Raw genomic sequence first — 24,101 nt, forward strand, 5'->3', positions numbered from 1 at the left:
TCAGTTGAGTATGCATTGTTTAAAATGTGTGTACTCTAGTAAATAACGATAAAGTAAACCAATTTCAAGCTTATATTAAACTTATCAAAGGCAGTACAGAGAAACACAGAGCCCTGACAAGCAGACTTTTTCTTATTTTTGTGGGCTGTGAAAGCAATTTTCATCCAATAATGGATCTGCCTTGGAACCGGACTTTGGTGAAAGGTCATCATATCTATATGAATCGTGCCTTCATGTCTCCGAGTGCCACAAACCGCTGCCTGTTTTCATATTACTGATCCTGCTGTTGAGCTAAAAGAGACCCAACACTTTTTTAAGTGGTTCATACTGAGATTTTTACAGGTCTCTGCTGCTGAGCCTCATTCGCCAATTTCATTCAAACCTCTGTCACGCTCACTCTGTATTACGAGCTGCCTTAAGGTACTTTTCAGTGGAGCACTACATGCTACACACTGATTCAGAGTAATACTGCAGTGCTCATGAAAGGACACAGCATTTCAAAATGGTTTTCATACACATGAACATGTTGTCTTGACTGTTTGCAATGCCATTAAATAATTATCAGGTTTCATTTGAGAAAAACAGTATCATACTGTGACCATACTGTCTTGGGAATAGTGTAATACCCTGTACAATTCATCCCTTGTGATATCAGAACATCATTCAGCTAATTGGCCCAGTCAACTCTTGAAGGCCAATGTCCCATTAGCATCCTGCATTTTTACACGCAATATGAAAACGTAAGTATTTTATAGGAATGTCTGCATCAATTGTTTTGCTCTCTGATCTGACCTGAGAACAGGGATGGATTACTAGATTGCAGGTAGTCAAAACACTGGCAGCACATAATACAAATGTTCATTTGCTTCTTTAAAATAGTTCCACACAGAAGATATTTAGATCTCTTTGTGATGGCTCAGTGTTACAGGCTGGAGATGATGCGTGTTTGTATCACCTCTTCAACAGCTGTGTAAGTAGAACACACAAAAAAAGCGCAGGCTTGAATTGGATGGGGTTTAATGTAGCTGATCAACCAACAAGCCAACCAAGAAACCAACAAGTACAAGTTATTCACTTTTCAGCACAAACAAAAAGCAGAAAATATATATATTTAACAGACTTTTACATTGAACAGCAAACCATAATATCACACATTTAAGTGTTGAGCATATCCACCGTTTTATTACAACTTTCATTCTTTTCACTAAACTTGCTTTCAGTTTTTTTAATGGTATATTGTTCCACATCTCCAAAGTTCAGTCTTAGGAGCTGGTTGTATTTTCTGCTTCTCACATAATCTCAAACATGATGTTAATGATATTGAGTGTTGAGGTCTGTGCTCTGAGGTAGTCAGTTCATTGTTCTGGGAAAACCAGCAGCTTCCTTGTCTCAATAACAGCTACACACCTTTTCAGATTCATAGTGTTGATTTATCTTCTCACAGTGGAAGGATGGACAGAAACAGCTGTGGGTTTTTTCAGATCTGAATCAAGATCAAGAAGATCTGGAGCTTGATTTTCTCCTCTCTCTGAAAAGTGAAAGCTTTAAGTACTGTTTGTCTGATGGTGACTGATTTGGTGGTCTGCCAGATCTTGCATGGTTGTTAAGGGTCCCATTTTCTCTCTATCTTTATTTGTTTTTTTGTACTCTAGTTTCAGAAGCGGGGCGGCACGGTGGCGTGGTGGGTAGCGCTGTCGCCTCACAGCGAGGGGGGCCTGGGTTTGATTCCCCGGCCGGGTGACCGGGGTCCTCTCTGTGTGGAGTTTGCATGTTCTCCCCATGTCTGCGTGGGTTTCCTCCCACAGTCCAAAGACATGCAGTCAGGCCAATTGGACATGCTACATTGCCCCTAGGTGTGAGTGTGTGAGTAACTGTCTGTGTCTGTTTGTCTGCCCTGCGATGGACTGGCAACCTGTCCAGGGTGTATCCTGCCTTCTGCCCGATGACTGCTGGGATAGGCTCCAGCACCCCCCCGCGACCCTGACGGAGAAGCGGCTTGGAAAATGGATGGATAGTTTCAGAAGCTCCTGTTTTTCTCCAAAATGGTACCTTTACAAGAGAAGGCAAATATGGTCTAAACTTTTTTAATGTAATGTTGAGTAGTTTTATTCAAAGTGATGTTGGAACATTTGTATTTACCATAAAATATTTAAATTATGTAAAGAGACACTGCAATGTAAAAAATTGTTATTATTTTAAATTAGTTATTATTTTAAAACTGCCAAACTGCCTTTTAAGCCATGTCCTCCCATAAAGTCAGAATTATGGGATTGAATAATGTCCGATATTTGTACACTCACAATTTTGACATAGTGTGATGTAGTGTGGGTACATTTTGTTTAATAATGCCCTGCATATTGTGTTGTTTACATGGTCTAACAAATTAACATGACCTTAAGTTGAGCTGAGGTGAGAAAACACTAGCGTTGAAAACCACTGGAGCAGAACTGATTTTGTAATCTTTCACTATACACATTGGAGTTACAGAGTCAAGCCACAGGTGTTAGTCATAGGAGCTCATTGCTTTTTGCCGGGGATCAGCACTCAATGTGATTATAGAGCTCTGTGCTCCTGACTTGAGAGACTAGCCACCAAACAGAGTCTGTATAATTGGTTTGAGAGTAAAAATCATTAAGCCGAAATGCAGCCCAAGTGGGGGGGATGGGGGCAGTTTAGTGAGAGCGGCGAGACAGTGCTGACTGGGAGTGCGTCCTGTTGGAATGCGTTTGAAAATGAAGTCATGATGGCATTGATTTTGTTCGCACTGTGGAAATAGGAAAGTGTCACAAGAGGATGAGCATGTAGGAGAACTTCAATAGGAAGGGAAAATCAGCTTTCTGTGAATGAATATGTGATGCGCTAAATTACAGCGCAGTGAAGATGTGGCTAGATTGGAGGTTTGAGAGGCAGTATTTTACAGTGATCTAGATGCAAAGACTACAGACAGCAGCCATTATAGTAGTCATTCATTCTTATCATCTGTTGTCTTGCTTTCTCTTTGTAAAAAGAAGGATTCTGGATTTCTTGTCATTTTGCTATACGTTTAATTTACCATACCTGTTTTTACGTAACGATATAATTATAGCATTAATCACAGAGTTATTTAAATAATGACTTATATTTGGTTTACATTCTGTATCCACAGGTTTCAGTCTACACGTCTGACTGTTTTGTGTTTCTTTTGTCATCCAAAATGAAAACATTAGAAAAAGAGTTAAAGTAATTTACTTTCAGCTTAATAACTGGTAAAGTGGTGTACATATACATTATTGAACTGTAAGACACTTTACTGTTATTTTACAGCATTAAAATTACAGTAACTATTGTAAAAACACTATGCTTCTGTATGTCTACAGTAATATCGGGTATATTTTACAGCTAAAGAGTACAGAAAGTGTACTGTGCCGAACTAGACATATAGTTAAAAACGACAAACATTGACAGTCAGTTCAGTTGCAAGAACTTTACTGTAGACAGGTAAAGTTGTAAATTTATAGCTGTCCTGAAACTAGGAGGCAGAACAGCCATGGTGCACTTGATACACTTGAATCAGGGCCTAAAACCTAGACAGCTCAGACAGCACAACTCTCAGCTTTAAATGCTCTGTGTATGTGCACGTATAGCTATCATAGTTTAAGTTGATCACAACTGTTGGGTTTTTACCCATTGCATCTCTTTTTAACTTTATTTTACCCTTTTTACAATTACCATTAGATAACTGCCAAAGAAAAAAACAAATGAATACAAACATTACCAAACATAACTAAAGAACAAAGGCTGTCTAGGAGATAATCTAGTAGTCAGTGGTTTACAGGACCATTTTAAATACTTCAAGGATTACACAGTAATACATACTATTTCACATACACCTTTTACATATCCACTTAATTGTGTGTGCTAGTTACGCTAAGGGATAATTTAAGACAGATTTTTTCCAATATTGTGTGAAGCATTCCATCCTCAGTTTTAGCATAGACAGTTTACATCCTTTCTTTTTTTGTTGGGAGATCCTGCTGCATCCATTGTCTTCTTATGGTCTTTTTTCTAGCTACCAATAATATTTTCAGCAGGTATTTATCTCTCTCCCTACTGATTTGAGTACTTAACCGAAAAAAAAAGATTCAGTAGCATTTACAGTCTCTTGCCATAAACACACAACTATTGCACAGCCCCAAAAATATGAAAAATGTCAGCCATTTGTGTACAACACCATCTCCAGCACTGTCTCTGGGGACTTTGTCCATCAGAGCTCTTCTTGCAGGAGTATAAAAAACCTGTCCAAACATTTCCAATTAAATTATTAATTTAGTTATATTAATCCTTTTCAGTTCTTTGCCAAAATCATTTCTAATGTGTAAATGTCAATAAAAATCTTGTTTATCTAACTGAAAATCTTCAGCCAGATGAGTATATGATTTGAATTCGCCTCCTGTAACCACAGTATAGTAGGCTGTTATCTTTTTCTCTATTCATTGTTTAAATCTTATTTCTTATTCATCTGGTTTAACTTGTTGATCATACCTAACCCATCCCAAGATTTTCACCCATTCATTTAATTCTAATTTCTTAACCACCCTAAACCATACTGTTATGGTCAAATTAGTCCATCTATTTAGACTATTACTGATTTTACTGTCTAGACTACTACATCCAGGTAATGACTATATGGAAATAGAGATCTATTTTACTTTGTAAATTTTCCATCTAGCTTCAAAGTCAAAGCCTAAACTGTATAATAATCCAGTAAACATACCATTGGCTAGCTGCATGTCTGTATGTACAAAATTCCATACATCTGGTTTTATTCATCCCATAGGAAACAAACTTATGCAAGCAGTACCCCACTTTTCACACTGTGACTTTAGAGTCTTTTGGATCGAAATGTAGTTGCTGGACTGAAAAAGTTTGTGAAAGTAATGGCCTAACATCTTAAATTATTCGCATGTTTTTTTTAAAGCATTTAGATTTTAAGAAAGATATTATTAAGAAAGACAGAATTGTTACACGCAGGTTTGTGTTGATGTGCTTTTTACATGTGAAAATTACAATTGGATCTCATCTGGTCGTAATAAAACAGCATCTATGGTTGGTTTTTGGAAAGTCAGTCAGTTGGCCCTTTTCTGTCAAAGAAATATATATAACTACACTCTACAGATAACTACAACACTACAAACAACCTACTGATTCACCGACTCCACCTCCTGTAACTACACTCTACAGATAACTACAACACTACAAACAACCTACTGATTCACGACTCCACCTCCTGTAACTACACTCTACAGATAACTACAACACTACAAACAACCTACTGATTCACCGACTCCACCTCCTATAACTACACTCTACAGATAACTACAACACTACAAACAACCTACTGATTCACCGACTCCACCTCCTATAACTACACTCTACAGATAACTACAACACTACAAACAACCTACTGATTCACCGACTCCACCTCCTATAACTACACTCTACAGATAACTACAACACTACAAACAACCTACTGATTCACCGACTCCACCTCCTATAACTACACTCTACAGATAACTACAACACTACAAACAACCTACTGATTCACCGACTCCACCTCCTATAACTACACTCTACAGATAACTACAACACTACAAACAACCTACTGATTCACTGTCTCCACCTCCTATAACTACACTCTACAGATAACTACAACACTACAAACAACCTACTGATTCACTGTCTCCACCTCCTATAACTACACTCTACAGATAACTACAACACTACACACAACCTACTGATTCACCGACTACACCTCCTATAACTACACTCTACAGATAACAACAACACTACACACAACAACCTACTGATTCACCGACTCCACTTCCTATAACTACACTGTACAGATAACTACAACACTACACACAAAAACCTACTGATTCACCTCCTCCACCTCCTATAACTACACTGTACAGATAACTACAACACAACAAACAACAACCTACTGATTCACTGACTCCACCTCCTATAACTACACTGTACAGATAACTACAACACAATAAACAACAACCTACTGATTCACTGACTCCACCTCCTATAACTACACTGTACAGATAACTACAACACTACACACAAAAACCTACTGATTAATTGACTCCACCTCCTATAACTACACTGTACAGATAACTACAACACTACACACAACAACCTACTGATTCACTGACTCCACCTCCTATAACTACACTGTACAGATAACTACAACACAACAAACAACAACCTACTGATTCACTGACTCCACCTCCTATAACTACACTGTACAGATAACTACAACACTACACACAAAAACCTACTGATTAATTGACTCCACCTCCTATAACTACACTGTACAGATAACTACAACACTACACACAACAACCTACTGATTCACTGACTCCACCTCCTATAACTACACTGTACAGATAACTACAACACAACAAACAACAACCTACTGATTCACTGACTCCACCTCCTATAACTACACTGTACAGATAACTACAACACTACACACAAAAATCTACTGATTCATTGACTCCACCTCCTATAACTACACTGTACAGATAACTACAACACTACACGCAACAACCTACTGATTCACTGACTCCACCTCCTATAACTACACTGTACAGATAACTACAACACAACAAACAACAACCTACTGATTCACTGACTCCACCTCCTATAACTACACTGTACAGATAACTACTACACACAAAAACCTACCGATTCACTGACTCCACCTCCTTTAACTACACTCTGCAGAGAACTACAACACTACACACAACAACCTACTGATTCACTGACTCCACCTCCTATAACTACACTGTACAGATAACTACAACACTACAGATAGATAGATAGATAGATAGATAGATAGATAGATAGATAGATAGATAGATAGATAGATAGATAGATAGATAGATACTTTATTGATCCCGAAGGAAATTTAGGCATCCAGCAGCAACAACAGAATACAGTAGGAAACATATTCAACATCTATCAAACACAGAACAATAGAAAATATATAAGGGTATAAAAACTTTCTGTACAAGGTAAAGAACTATCTGTAGATGGAGCAGTGCAGTAGATTTTTCTAGCAGCCAATAAATAAATTCACAGAGCAAAGTGCAAGGTGCAAACGACATTGGTTATAAAGGTGACTGATGTGCCATAGAATTATTAATATGTACATGTAAAAAATATAGCTCTGTAAAGTGAATATGTGAATAAATGAATGCCACACCATGAGTAAATGTACTTGAGTGTAAGAGAGGTTGGGGAAGTGTAATTGTGAATAAATAATTAAGCGGTTGAGTAGTTGAATAATGTCCATGTAGTGTGACTGGGTTAAACTCAGTCAGCAGCAGCCTCCCGTCCCCGATGGGAGGAATTGAAGAGTCTGATGGCGCTCGGAATGAATGATCTTCTGAGTCTGTCTGTTGTGCAGCTCTTTGACAGCAGTCTGCCACTGAACACACTCCTCTGCTTCATGATGATGGTGTAAAGTGGGTGACTATCATTGTTCATGATAGAAAGCAGTTTATCCAAAGTCCTCCTATCTGCTATTGTTACCAGAGAGTCCAGCTCCACTCCCACCACTGCCCCGGCCCTCCTGACCAGCTTGTCAAGCCTTGATGCATCTCTTATCTTCATGTTGCCTCCCCAGCAAACCACAGCGTAGAAGAGAATGCTGGCCACGATTGAGTGGTAGAACATCTGCAGAAGCTTCTTACAGATGTTAAAGGACCGCAGTCTCCTCAGGAAATAGAGCCGACTCTGTCCTTTCCTGTACAGGGTGTCCGTGTTTGTTGACCAGTCCAGTTTGTTGTCCAGATGCAGACCAAGGTACTTGTAGGTCTTGACCATCTCCACATCAACCCTCTCAATGGAGACTGGCTGCAGGGGTAGTCCAGACCTACGGAAGTCCACCACCAACTCCTTGGTCTTGGATATGTTCAACTGCAGTTGGTTCAGTCGACACCAAGCAACAAATTCCTCCACCTGTCTCCTGTACTCCTCCTCCTGACCACCCTTGACACATCCAACGATGGCAGTGTCATCCGAGAATTTCTGCAGATGGCACATCTCAGAGTTGTACTGGAAGTCTGATGTGTAGAGAGTGAAGAGGAAGGGGGAGAGCACAGTCCCCTGTGGTGCTCCAGTGCTGCTGACAACAGTCTCAGATGTACCGTCAGTCAGCCTCACGTACTGTGGTCTACAGGTGAGATAGTCCGTGTTCCAATGCACCAGGTTAGGATCCACCTGCATCTTCACCAGCTTGTCTCTGAGAAGTGGGGGCTGGATGGTATTAAAAGCACTGGAGAAATCAAAAAACTTGATTCTCACAGCGCTATTCCCCTTGTCCAGATGAGAGTAGGTTCGGTGGAGGAGGTAGGTGATGGCGTCCTCGACACCAATCTTCTCCCGATAGGCAAACCGGAGAGGGTCCAGTGCATGCTGTACCTGGGGTCTGAGAAGAGGGAGAAGCAGTCGCTCCATGGTCTTCATAATGTGAGACGTCAACTGGCCTGTAGTCGTTGAGCTCACTGGGGTAAGGTTTCTTGGGAACAGGGACCAGGCATGAGGTTTTCCACAGCGTGGGAACCCTCCCCAGCTGCAGGCTCATGTTGAAGATGTTCGACAAGGGTCACCCAAGTTCAGAGGCGCAAGCCTTAAGAAGTCTCGGGCTCACCTTGTCAGGTCCAGCTGTCTTCCTAGAGCGGAGTCTCCTCAGCACCCCTGTGACCTGGTCTGCAGAGAAGTGGTGGGGGGGGGGGGGGGGGGGGGGGGTGATGGGGGTGTGAGGGGGGGTGGACTGAGTGTGCTGACAGTCTGTGGGAGGGAGATCTGTGCAGCACTGAGAAGAGGGAGTGAGGTGTCTGGAGGGGCAGAGGCTGAGGTTGCTGTGATGGCAGGGCAGACAGAAGCAGATGAGGATGAAACAGGACAATCAAACCGGTTATAGAAGAGATAACAAACAACAACCTACTGATTCACTGACTCCACCTCCTATAACTACACTGTACAGATAACTACTACACACAAAAACCTACTGATTCACTGACTCCACCTCCTATAACTACACTGTACAGATAACTACTACACACAAAAACCTACTGATTCACTGACTCCACCTCCTATAACTACACTGTACAGATAACTACTACACACAAAAACCTACCGATTCACTGACTCCACCTCCTTTAACTACACTCTGCAGATAACTACAACACTACACACAACAACCTACTGATTCACTGACTCCACCTCCTATAACTACACTGTACAGATAACTACAACACAACAAACAACAACCTACTGATTCACTGACTCCACCTCCTATAACTACACTTTGCACACAACAACCAACTGATTCATTTCTTGATCTCTCTTATCTGTAAACTATGGAAGCCAATCAAATCTATTTCATGGTTATTATCTGTCTTTGCAATGATGGACGCAGTTTTTGTGACGATGACTGTCAAAAATATGGATGAATCTGATCAAAGATCAGTCTTCTAACTAATTACTACTTTGTGAATGTCAGCGCTGGTTGTCTGAAGTGGCTTCCCGTAGCAGTGAAGCCTTGCTCATTTTTATTCATACTGTATCCTAAACACATCAACTAGTCTGCATAACCTTAATTAAGGTCTGCCTGTGATTTGAGTAGGCTGAGAAAGTTTTTGCTTAGGCATTTTTTTATAGAAAGGCTATTTGGGTGACCGAGTTCTACTGTTCATTTGCAACATTAGCCTCATAGCTTCTGTTTAAAACTAAAGAAGCAAAACTTGGATCCCAAACATGTTTTGATTGATGGACTATGTCTAGCGTAGGTGAAGGTTGATTTTTTTTACCAAAGTCTTGCTTTAAGAATAGACATCGTCTCCCAGAATTCATGACAAAATACACTTGACTTCATTTAAGAAAGCATCATTATTGTCTATATTTACTGTAAAATTACAGCAGTGATTTACAGTCCAAGCAAAAATGTTAGTTGTTTTTTTTCTCTCTGCAAAACAGGAATGTATGCACAGCATTAACCATTCATCAACTTCAAATTATAAAACAAATCTCCTATTCTACTGCTTGCTTTATTTTGCTGTATCAGTAGAAAGTTTAGGATCCACACTTTTGACAGGATCCACACTCTTTTTTTAATGAGCTGCAAGTGAGAAATAATTAGTGTAAGAAGAGGCATCTTTAGCGTATATGCCATGAGGGATCTAGGAGGGTTAATGAATTAATTAACTTTTACAAGTATTTAGCTTGTATTATCAACATGTTCTATAAGCCTTAGGACTGTGTCGTATTACCAACAGCAGTGTGTGGTTCCAGGAAAAAGAGCACAGAGTTAGCCTCATTTAACTGAGGTATAGGGGAATGGGGGGAGTACTGTTAAAAATATTGTGTTGTTTGAAGCCAGTGGCTTCTGATGGTACTGATCTGATCTGCTTGGAACTATTACAAAATAGAAAGAAACCAAAGATGCTTGCTTGCTACACCAGGAATCTTTTTGCTTCATCTAATTATTAGGAAAGAGAGTTATGATGATGTATCTTTGGACAGGCAAGGTTGAAAATCTTTTATTACGTGTAGACAGCACTGCATGCATAATTTATGAGCTGATATGAGTTCACAGGATATTAATACCTTGCAATTAAGATATGGTTTTCTATAGGTGTGCCACGTCGCTTTTGTTTATTGGGTTATTTCTGTTGATCTTACAATCTTATTTGTATGATGCTAACCTCAATTCTCAGGTGACCGCATTGCCTGCAAAACAAACAGTCCAATGGAATTTAGAGGAAAGCGAGTATGAATACAAATGAGCCATTTTCTTTTAGCTAATCAAATAGCACGTTTCACAGTCTGCTCCCATTGTGTGTGGAATGTGGAACCAGCCAGCCTCTCTTTACAAAATTGCACGTGGAAATAATAGTGAATGCAGATTTTGCTGCAGCACTGAATGATAGCTGAGATTTGTCAGAATCAGCATGACACTAATCATGCAATACTATACAACTCAGTTTGGATTGTACTGTTGATTAGAGGTGAGGTGATCATGGGAGAAACAATGGGGCCTAATATTGACCCTTTTTGGACTCGTTTAATTACAAGGCTCATTTTGTGACTCCAATTGTAATCTGCATCCTGTTTTTCAGGGCATTGATCATTGTCATACCCGTGTTATGCATGCTGGCACCCTTTATCTCAGGACCGTATGGTTCTTGTTATTGTTTTGTTTTTGCATGTGCTACAGCTGTGTAGTGTGATAAGTGGTTGGGAAATGGTCAAAAATGATCACAATTCAGGGCCTACACTTTGACTTCATTACCAATGCCTGAATAATAATGAAGGTTTTTTGACCTTTGAATTTGAATACAAATGGGATGCTGTTGGGGCTTAAAGCAGGAGAGTTTCAGTTGATGGAAATGAGTATATTTATGGACCACAACAGATTACAGACCAATCAAGAAGTACCAGTGTTAATAATATATATATATAGAATATAACAGCAAGCTAGATTTTGGAACAAGTAGGTTTATTTGACTGTTGCTGAGAAGTTAAACTGTCTAGGCTGAAATTTGATATTGAATGATGTGGAATTTTTTTGAGACTCAGTAAAATAATTTGGTTCTGACCATAAAATGAGTGTATTTCAATATTCAAGAGTAGGTTTAATAGTTTCAGAAATCATTCAGATCTTTATATAGTCTGTTTTACACCTTATTTTGGGGGAGGTTAATGGGAACAGTTTGTTCTGGTGCAAGTGTATGGAAGGATTAGTAGTGTGGCTTGCATGATAACCGTCTCTGTGGTGAGAGGGAATTCAGCAGGTTTATCAAAATTTCACCATAATCTTTTAAAATGTAAACAAAGTCATTCAGAGTCGTTTGAGAAGAAATGTGTTGTTCTAGAGAAAAATAATGGGAACCAGGGTTCTTGATGAATTTTCACATATAATGTTGGTGGTAAATTAGTAGTAAATTGGACTCAAGTTTTCTATGGGCACTGAATTTTCCTTATGTCTTGTCTGTGCCTCTCCACTATAAATAAAGTGTAGGACATACAAAGGCCAAAACTTTTTCTCTAAACTATTACAAAACAGTGTCTCAGGCATTGTATTAACTGCGATTTCATACGTTTCGTGATGTTTCGTTTAGGGCCTGTTTACACCTTGCATTAACATGTATTTTTGGTCATCGGGTCACATTCGACTTCACTTGACAGCATGGAAAGCCAGGTGTAAACTCTGACCAGATTCAGGGGTTTTCAGAGACAGATCTTGACCCCAATTAACACAAGTGCAAACGGAATGCGTTTTGTTGTCCATATACAATTACATGAGCACAAATGCTTCTGCCGAGCGCTGACTAGCAGGTGAGAGAATAAAGAAAACCAGGAACCTTCATGCACATCACGACGATGGAAGTGTCCAGGTCAAGCTTATCCACTCTTGTGGTGACAGAGCAAGAGCACACAAAAGTAAAATCTGATCTCATCTGGTCACGCTGGGGATGTATTTTAGTGAAAAGTGTGTGAAAAGTTTATCCAGATATGTTCCAGATGCTAAACACATTCAATGCATGGCTCTCTGTAAACAGGCTCTTATAGATATGAAACACTTTGGACGTCTGGTTCCTGTCACCACTACTGTAAACAATTCTGAATCTGGTTTCTCCAGAATGGCGTATTTCACATCAAACCACTCTGAATGACTTGCTTATATCTTAATGATTTAACCTTCTACTGCATGCATTTAAAAAAATCTATTCACTTTTCTTGCATAAAATGATGTATTTTTTTGGACCCAATTATTATAGGGGTCCTTTTGGAGTAAGCAGGGGTCCTTGAGGCAGCATTGTGCAACAATAAAAAAAGAAATTATATAGAGCTGTGTTCCCTGAAGTGGTGAGACCTGGTTTGTGACTTGCTAAATCCATTCCACTGTTGTGCAGTGTTACTTCTAGGCAACTGATCTCAACAATCATATTTCTGAAAAAAACTGATGATACTGAACATTGAAAATAGGTGTAAATGTGCCCACTATGAGATAGTATGACGAAGCACATGCTTTTTATTGCCTTACTCAATCTCTTCCACTTATTGTTAACCCTTTCATTATCTTTAAATATGTATAGTGTTATTGTAAAGTGAGGTAAATGAGTTGGTTGCCCTGAGGCAGCATCATGCAATAGAGGGTTAATTATGAAGACAGTTTCGCAAAATTTGTGAAATTCCACCTTTAAAGTCATTCTCACATGATATTCTTATGCATGTTCAGCACAGATCACACAAACCAAACCCTAACTGACAGCATGTAACCCCCAGGCTCTTGACCCTGTTTGGCATTTTTGTATATTACCATGGTAAATGTATGCCTGGCATACCTTTCAGTTGGCGTGGAGAGATATTAGTATGTGAGACGTGAACGACGCGTGTTCTGAAGTGGCTCTGTGGACAGGAAGCTGAGGGTGGAAGGAGAGAGAGCACTTAGTCTGGGCTTTAATAGATGCCCTTTAGCTGGCCAGCATCTATCTCTTTTCAGAGCCCCACACCATCTACTTTCACATCCCAATTTACTGTTCATCCTTTTAAGATGGTGCAAGCACACATCACAAAAAGCCGACAAGAGCCTCTTCCATTTTCTTGTAATTAGAGCCAAATTATTTTTCCCCTCGCTCTCAGTCTTCCACAACAATTTGAATGCCGTGAAATAGCTAAGTTCAAAATAAGTATTCACCTCTAAGGCAACATTCCTTCCTTTAGTCTACAATGTTAGTCATCAAAGGTCATCTGATGCATTTTTCTGATTTTATAACGAGACAGATTATTTCAACCATTAAACCCACAAACAGGTATCATTTGCATAAAGTGCAAAAAGCCACTGACAGTAGCATAAAGACCCATGCTGAAAATTCTCAAAATACTTTGATTATGCTAGGCAATGAATTCAAAACCTGACACATTTTGTTTCATGATAGGGCAATGAATGTATTAGGAAAGTGAGACATATACAGTGCTGGGCAAAAGACCTTTCATTTATTTAATCTCCAGTCAAAACAGCCATTAAGTAAAGCTTATTCATATTTTTGAGGAGATTAAATATAAAACAATTCACTTACAGGAAAAAGGAAAATCAAGAAAAAAGGTGAATGGAGTAGGTAAACAAAATAATAAAAAAAGAATAAACTATACAGAAAAAGTGGGACAGACCACCAAAACTGGCACCATCAGATAAACAGCACTTAAAGCTTTCATCTCTCAGAGCAGAAAATCAAGCCCCTCTCTTGATTTCGATTTGAAAATATTCACAGGTGTTCCTGTCCATCCTTCCACCGTGGGAAGACAACTCAACACTGTGAGCCTGACAGGATGTGTAGCTGTCAAGACACCATTAAACTGAGGAGAAACGGAAAAGGAAATAAACAAAAAGAAGAAAAATGCAAACAAAGAAGCTGCTGTTGCTTTCTTGAAAGGCAGAAAACTCAACCAACTTCTAAGACTGAACTTTGGTGGTGTGGAAAAATATCCCTGCAGATTTTTCGACAAACTGAACGCAAGTCTCCTGAAAAGATTGAAAGCTGTGTTTGATCGTAGGCCTTATCACCAGCGCTTAATACCTGGCAATACCACAGCCATCTATGGCTAGGAATCTAAGACAGCACAATTGGCCTCGCTCTTTCTGGGTGGGCAGGATGACCCTCCCGCTCCCTCTTTATTCAATACTAGCCAGTGCAGGTGGCTGTCAGCTAATGTAACACAATCAGAAGGTACCATTGCCCTCTAATCATGTTGAGCAATCCAATGACATTTCATTGGCATCAGTTAGAAAAATTTGTAGTGGCACTTCACCTGATTTGTGCTAGACTTCACCCATTGTGTGACTGGGGAGGACCTAGACAGGGTGGACACAGCTAAACTGGGGAGAGAGTTAGGGGAAACCGCCTAAAAAGCTGTAATAAATGAAAAAGGTAGACACTCTAAATACTGAAAATTTAATATTATATTCAGTTGTTGAGGCTTCTGTATAAGCTTCAGTTAAATATGTGCTTTCTCATTTTTTCTGACACTCAAAAATGAATAAGCTAGTGGCTCTTTTCACAGGAATTTAAATAAAGGATGATCTCTGACGCACAGTATTGTAGTCATTTTTTCAGAATGAACTGAAATGTGTCACACATTTGATGCAAATAAACGTCACATTAGCATTTCCTCATTGAGCCTTTAGTTGTATACACAATCTCCGACAGGTCATGCTCAATCAGTGCGCCTTCATAATCAAGGAAAACTATAGTAATAACAGTAATTAACAGCTTGCTGATATTATGCCACACACATGGATATTGACTGGCCTGTATTGCTTCCTACTGGTTTAATACTTTGAACACTTGTATACCAAAAAATAGGCTTTAGGTTCCAGGAAAGGCTTTGATGTAAAGTGTGCTGTTGATGTAAAGCACCACTCTTACACTGGAGCACTGGTGCATTGCAGTGTTAATAGATTTGGACCGCTATAGAGGGAACTGGAAGATCTCCTTTTAAGAGTAATGCTGTAATGAAAGTGGTTGCTGACTAATAAGCACGTTTAAAGGGGAATTTCTACAGATTTTTCAAAATGTCTGGTTAATGAAATTGAAATGAAAGTCAGAGCGTTTTGATGTTTAGACAAGGCAAGTTTATTTACATAACACATTTCATACAATGCAGTCATTCAAAGTGCCTTACAAATGATAAAATACATAGATAATTCAAATTATAATTTAAAAGGTAATGAATGAAAGGAGAATGAAAATTAAAAAAAATTAAATATGATTAAAACAATAGATTTTGAAACAGAAGGATCATTCAAATTAAAACTGTCATCATTGTTACTTCACCTGAACTATATTTCACAAACATCATGCAAACATAGAAAACACTTTCATCAAAATGGCTACATCGGAGCTGCATTTCACAAAGGCGCTGCAAATACAGAAACATATGCAGCTGCAGAAATGCTGCAAAGCCAGTCACAACGCAATAGACACAAGCCACAACACAACAGAAATGTTTCTGGAAGATTTTCAAAGGATGTGGAATATCTGTTCAAAATCACTGACAGAAGTTAATAAGACCACAGAGTCACATTCAGTCAGTTCAGGATCCACATATCTCGTTTTTTTTTAGTTTTTGACATAATTTGAAAATTATGCCTGCTGGTCTTTACATTGTGTGTAGATCTCATGATCAATGGAAGAAAAGAAACAGCCCAAAATTACAAAATTTACATTAAAAGTAAATTAGGTTTTTTCCTTCTCCGGCCATTTGAACCTGGTCTGTATCAACCACAACGCTGGATTTGCCCTTAATAAAAGTCGCTTATCTCAGCACATGCGTCCACCTCATCGCGCCCCACTGTTCCAGTTTCACTCTAAAGCTAATTCACATTGTGATACAGGGGTGTTATCTGTTCACATAAAGTTACCTTATTTTTACCTATGAATGTTCATTGGATTTTCTCAGCCACCGCAGTGAAGAATATGAAGGTTACTCTAAGAGACATTAGTAAGTTCCAGAAAACATGTAGCCAACCTCCTCACCAATATATTAATTAAAAATGTAATGTCTTTCAATGGCAAATGATTGCTTTTATACCAAAACTTTGTAACTCAATTTTTTTTGCACTGTTAAAAAAACTGTGTTTTACATTATACAAACAGAGATGCTCCATAATTTCCCTTTAATATATTAATATTTCTCTCCAATGTGAAGATGCATGTTTCTGCTACAAAAATAACCCTGCTTTTCAGTTAACATTCCAATTTGGGGAGGGGTTTTGCACCACCCTGTTCTTATTTATTGCCCTCCAAAACCTGCATATGGCTAAATGCGAGCGAGTGAGTTACAAGAGAAGTTCTTGAGGCACTTTGCGTCTAAAAAAAGGTAACTGCCGACAATCAATGCACAGTTTTTGCAGCCATGTGCTCCCACTCAAGCTACAAAAAGCATAGGGTCCATTGATTGGCCTCTTCCGTCTTTCTAAGTGTTTGTTCTTGGTTTATGTTCTTGAAGGACCCAGATAATGAGATGAGAGCTTTCTAAGACCATGGCTGAGGGACTCAAATCTGGGGTCTGATGCATTATCTATCAAAGGACCTCTTTGAAGCCCTAGGTGAACTTGAAAAAAAGTGTATTTTCCACTTCACAGGCAGTAATAAAAAGTAAATGTTTTAAAAGACAGAAAAAGGGGAAAGCGAATGGAAATGCAAGGAACTAGAACATTAAAATACTGAAGCGAAAAGTTAAATATACATGATCAAGAATGTTCATTTCGATGCCGGAAATGACAGAATGTCATGAATGTCTCATGAGACACCTGGCTGATTGCGTTTTAATTTGCCTCGTAATCGCTCACTGATCTGGCGTCGCGTGCTCGGCAGATGTGTTTGTGAAATCCTATGGGATAAAGATTTACGTTTTATGAATACTGTGTGATAACTCATTTTGTTGTGTATCATTGTCTTTATTATGTATAATGAAGCAGTGGATGCCGTTATCATGTAGAATCTGTTTTGCCTTTGTAAGCATTATAAAGCCTCAGGCCAACTTTTAATTATGCAGGGCTTCTACAAAAGCTGCTGTCTGTACTTCCAGCTTATTAGGCTTTTACAGCATTAGTGCCTAAGGCATTATTTTAAGCTTTGCAGTCAGAGCTGTTTCTAACTATTAGCAGTTTAAGAAGGTGCTTAGAGCTTCTGAGCCACCAATAGAGCCCCCAAGTAGGTTGTATTTATTCAGTCTATTTCATTTTTTTTATCTTGTTTTAATTCACTATTATTCATTTTTACCCTACCTCAGTATTAATTTTTTTCTACATACAAATTACTGTTAAGAAAATATTATACAGTAAAGAGAAACAAGTATTCAGATAATTTTCTTTAATATTCTATTAATACTCCACTTCAGATATATATTCTTTTTTGCTTCTAAATATGAATCAAAAATGATGTATTCCTAAGCATAAACAAAGATAGGTGTAACGGGGAGCGAGGATGCGGACGCATATGCGGAGATAAGCGAGATTTATTAAGGGCAAATCCAGGGTCATAGTCGTAACAGTCCAGGTTCAAGTAGCCAATACGGAAAGAATGTGGGTCAGACATGATAAACAAAAACACTGACCCTCAACCAAGAATCAAACAACAAACAAGATCCAAACAGAACAAGCTTCCAAACATCAAACAGTACAAACAGAACATCCAACACAAAGACCAATGAAAACAAAGGGCAAACACTGGGCTTATAAAACACAGGGATAACAAGGGACAGGCAGAAAACTTGTCACTAAACAAGGGGGCTGGATCAAAACAAATGCACATGGAAGATCAAAACAAAAAGCACATGGAGTGGGAGGAGCCAATCGTGACAATAGGTTTAAAATCTAAATTGATCTTGATGATTTAGGCGCTATGCTAAAATATGCATGAGTTTAATTGAAATAAAAATACATTAATTAATTAATTAATGTCTCAGTATACATGCAAAACATTTCTCGTGCAAATTGCTAAATTGAATGGTGTCATAAATTTTTCTGATCGGGAAGATTTCATGCAACAAGTAGCTACAATGGTGAAGGTGAAAGAGCTTCCTAGAGTTCTTAGGGACGACATTATTAAACAACACTTGCATGGAAGAAGCTACGGAGCCACAACAAAGACCTTAACCATCCCTCTCAGTGCGATTAGTTCAATAATATGCTGATAGAAAAAAACTCATGAAACCACAACTAATCATCCTTAAACAGGGGCATCACGCAGGATTTCTCTCAGTCTAATGACACAGAAGGTAAGAGAGAGGCCAGCAGTCACTCTGAGAGTTGTAAGATGACCTGAATGCAGCAGAAACAACATTTACACAGAGAACAATAATCAAAGAACTGCACAGCAATCATCTCCATTTCCTACACCCCAGGCAAAACTCCTCTGCTAAAATACACACAGATATACAACTATAATTTGCAAGCGTTTAGACCAGTCAGAACTCTTCTGGAACAATGTACACTGGCCAGACGAAACAAAAACAGAACTCTTTGGTAATGATTCAGCTTGTCATATTTGAAGAAAGAGGCGTAATATGATCCCAAAAACACCATACATACAATGAAGAACAGATCACATCATAATATGGTTCTGCTTCTCTGCAAACAGCACTGGAGCATTACACGGACCAAAGGAGACATGAATGGAGTGATTTACTGGGAGAATTTAATCTCATCAGCCAAGAAATTGAACATCGGGAGAAGGTGGACGTTTCAACAAGATAACAATCCCAATCATCCAGGAGAAAGTATCCAGGCACTCTAATTAGTGAATTCAGCTATTTTAAGGTGCACCCATTAATGACACAAGCCTTCAACGGCACGTTCACAGCTTGTATAATCTCCACAGAAATGTGAAAATAGAACAGCTCACTAGCTAAGGAGTATAAAGACCCCCCTAACATGTGCTGTGGAGCAGTGGCCCTGCATTCTCTAGACTGATGGAGCCACATGCAGTTACTTTTGGGAGGAGTTGGAGTGGTGTATTGTGATCCAGAATGAATCATCCAACATCAGTAGCTGACCTTATTAATGCTGTTGTGGCGGAACACAAATCCTTAAAGCAATGTTCCAATATTTAGTGTAAACCCTTCCCAAAAAAGCAGAGGCTGTTACTGCAGCAAAGACATTATTAATACCTTTGATTTCAGAAGAATCGTTGGTCAGCAGGTGTCTACAAACTTTTGGACAGAGTGTATATGAGCCTTAGTCAACCACTTTATTCAGTCAATGGCCAAAAATGCTGTGTATTTGTATTAATTATTTCATTCATTCATTCGTCATTCATTCGTGGTTCACGGGGTATTTATATTCAGTTACATCCATAATATTTATGTATTATGTGTTATACTTAAAGTAATTGGACAGTGACACAATAGTCCAGCACACTGGATTTGAAATTATTATACTTCTACAAATAAAGGTGCCAAGAAGGGTTCTTTGATGCATATAAAACCACTTTAGGTTCCCTAAAAAACCTTTCAGTGGATGTTTTTGAAAGCTGGGGATCTCAAAATGTCATGGAGCCCCCTCAGATTTATTTTATGAATACAATCCAACAGTTCAAAGGCACTTTAGACGAATATGTACCATCGTATTCATGCAATGGGAGAACAAGCTGTTCTTTCTGCTGAGCTACTGAACAAGAGGCACTCAGGCACTTTCACTGATTTTGGCCAGACTCACCATTTGTCTTTTGTTTGAATATGCTCTTTCTCACTTTTGTGGTTGTGAAACCTTCTGAGATTACTGCATTTCACAGCTTAGCTTTCACCATGTTGGATATACAGTTAGGTGACAGGCTAACCTTTGTTATTTTAAAATACCATGGCAGCTATTTATTAAACTTAAAAGCTGCTACGTATGTTTTATTGCAAGTTGTACATGTTTATTATTGTTGTATTGGAGGTTGTATAAGCCTGGGATATAGGAGAGCTCATCTAATGCAGGTCCCTATAAACTCTGGCCAGTAACTCTATATTCGCATATGCATAGACTGAGAACACCGAAAGAAATCAGAGTAAGAGTACACATGTGCCGAGAAATCCAATGACTGTGCTGAAGACCAGCTTTCTTTATCAGATTTCTACTCCTTAATCTGGTCTGATAAACTGGAGTATGCTGTTTAAATGACCAGTTGAATAATCTATGAAAAGATAATTGCAGAAATCCGATTGTGGTCAGATTAAGTTCTTGTAAATGCACTCACAGATAAGTTACTCTTCAATATTTAAAAAAAACAAAAAAAAAACAGATGATACTACATCATATTTTTCAGTTCAGTCAGAGAACGCAGCCTGACTGTACTTTCTCTCTTTCTCTCTTTACACAGAAAAATGTGTAAATGTGCTCTAGCAGACTACTGTGATCAGTCTCAGGGTGTTTTTTTTCTCATATCATTTCATATTTGGCTTTAGTTTTGTCTGTACAGGTTACTTCCAATGATGTAGTTGAGTCCACTTATTTTCAAATTGTCATGAGCAATACAATAACAGTAATAACAGTGGATTTTTTGCTCTTTCCAGCCTTGGTAATGAGCGATGAGCATTGTAATGTCATGACATTAGTAGTCCACCATTGTTTGTGCAATGTGGTGCAAGCAGTGGCAGCTGGTGGTCAAGTCTGGGTATTAAACAGTATGGCAAAGACAAAATATGCAAGATGCATAAGAGGGTATGGAGTCTGTAGCATCCATAACAGATTAAAGTCCAGCAGCACAAAGAGGAGTTCATTTTCAGGCATTCATTATTTTTCAGTGTAAGAGAATAGAGAAAATACGTATGTAAGCTAATTTACAGCGAAAATAATTGTTTAAACCATGTTAGTATTAGTGAAACCAGGAAATCTGTCAGCTACTGGACATTAAAACAGCATGTTTTCTTGTCAGGTGAGGGTGCTTTGAGGCCGTTTATTCAGATCAGCTAATATATTGAAGACATGAGGTAAGACCTGTGACATCAATGCAAAGGTTCGTACATATACAGGTGCATTAGTATCATTATTAGCAATATCATCAGTAATTATCAGTAATTAAATCATTGCACATGTTTTTAATGACACAGTCCTGTTTGTTCTGAATAGTTTCAGAAGTTACCAAAAGCTAGCTTAGTTAGCTCATGGATGTTAACATTGTTCTATAGCAATATTTATTGTATATTGTGTATTGTATTATTAAAATGAGTGTTATCAAATACAAATACAGTAAACCAGGCAAAGGTAAGAGCTGCTTGTGTAGCAACATTGAGCTGTAAGTGTAGTGTTTAATCCAAAACTTTCTCAGCTCCAAAAATGACATAAAAACATCACCCTCCAGATGATCATCGCAAGTGTATTAATTAAATATTTCTCAGTAACACCTTTCAGTTCTTTTAGCCAAATAATTCTCATTCATTTACTGCCACCCCTGTTCTCACTGCAGGTTTGTTTAGATGAGTTTTGTCAGAGGTTTTCCTTCACTTGATGAACAGTGATTGGCTGAGAGTAATGTCAGTCATTATTTTGCGAGGGGTCAATTGGCTTAATTCTTTAAGCAGCAGTTAAAAAGAGTCTAATCTAAATGGTCAATTGTCCAAAGGTCTCAAATGTATTCCAAAAACTTCATCCATCCAACTCTTTAAAGAAACCATATAATTTAGGCCAGACAAATACAAAGAAACAGAGAAAATATAACAAATTAGTTTTTTTCTTTTCATTTTGTGAACTTACAGTGTATATATATATATATATATATGGGCCATATACTGTAAGTGACATTTACACTACTGTAACACCATTTAAAACAATAAAGCCACAAATCCCTAACTATACATCATGCATTCATAGAGGTCCATGGACCCCACTTTGGGAATCACTGCTTTAAGAGCCATTTAGGAAGCTCTGTTTTTAAGAGTGCATGCAAATAAAGTACAGAATGTCAGGTTTAATGTTTTGGGCATTTTTACACCAATACTGAGTAAAGCATAGCCACACAGGCACTTTACAGTATTCTTCCCAATTCAGGGGCCAATGTTAATTCATCCTGAGACTGCTGCACATAGTACATAGTTGCTAATCCTTTGAAGACATTGCTTTAAGCCTGCCATGCGTAGACATCACCAGTCACTGTGTTTCTTCACTTATAATGCTCTGCCAGGCATGTAATGAAGCTACGTTCTGTTCCCGCTTCTTTGAGGGGATTTTTGCTTTCAGACTTGTCTTCAATAAGCTTTTTGCACATGAAAAAGTCCACAGGCCTGTAGTGGTGTGTTTGGTGTCATAGTCCTGCTACAAGGTGAATTGCTCTCTAGTGAGTTTTAAGAACTTTAGTTTGAGCTGAGCAGTTAAGATGCTTCTGTACACTTAACTCATCTTGTTACCCCCTTTGGCAGTCCCACCATCAATACAGATCAACTGGCACTCATCCAAGTCTGTGATACCATCTTTCACAGAGATGGAATGTTTTAGCTGTTTCTTTTTTCTTCAAGCTTTATTTAGTTCATTCGTTTTTTTTATAGCTGACAATGCTCTTTAACATCATAGCTGGCGAAATAATTACGCATTGCACTGTGTATACAAAGCATTCATATTTACAGTACTGTGTAAAAATCACCACCCTTTCTTATTATTACCAGTCAAAACAGCCATTAAGTACAAGGTGTCCATTTTTTAGGTGATGTTTCTGAAATTAGATATGAAATAATCCACCTGCATAAGGAAGAGGAAAGTCAAAGGTAAATTTGAGTTGCCCCTGACTGAAAAATGAATAAAATATAGAGAAAATGGGACTGGTAATAACTGTGTAAGACCTGGTAGACCACCAAAACTCTCACCACCAGATAAGCAGTCCATCCATCCATCTATCCATTATCTTCCGTTTCTCCGGGGTTCGGGTCGCGGGGGCAGCATCCTAAGCAATGAGGCCCAGACCTCCCTTTCCCCAGCCACTTCCACTAGCTCTCCAAGGGGGATTCCGAGGCGCTCCCAGGCCAGCTGGGCGATATAGTCACGCCAGCGTGTCCTGGGTCTTCCCCGGGGTCTCCTCCCCGAGGGAGGCGTCCAGGAGGCATCCTAACCAGATGCCCGAACCACCTCAGCTGACTCCTCTCGATGTGAAGAAGCAGCGGCTCTACTCCGAGTCCCTCCCGGATGACCGAACTTCTCACCCTATCTCTAAGGGAGAGTCCAGACACCCTGGGGAGGAAACTCATTTCAGCCGCTTGTATTTGCAATCTTATTCTTTCGGTCATTACCCAAAGCTCATGACCATAGGTGAGGGTGGGAACGTAGATCGACCGGTAAATCGAGAGCCTTGCCTTATGGCTCAGCTCTTTCTTTACCACAACAGACCGGTAAAGAGCCCGCATCACTGCTGACCCAGCACCAATCCGCCTGTCAATCTCCCGCTCCCTTGTACCATCACTCGTGAACAAGACCCCGAGATACTTGAACTCCTCCACTTGAGGCAAGAGCTCATCCCCGACCCAGAGAGGGCTCTCCACCCTTTTCCGCCTGAGAACCATGGTCTCGGATT

This window comes from Pygocentrus nattereri, chromosome 10 (assembly GCF_015220715.1).
Source record: "Pygocentrus nattereri isolate fPygNat1 chromosome 10, fPygNat1.pri, whole genome shotgun sequence".
Lineage (NCBI taxonomy): Eukaryota > Metazoa > Chordata > Actinopteri > Characiformes > Serrasalmidae > Pygocentrus > Pygocentrus nattereri.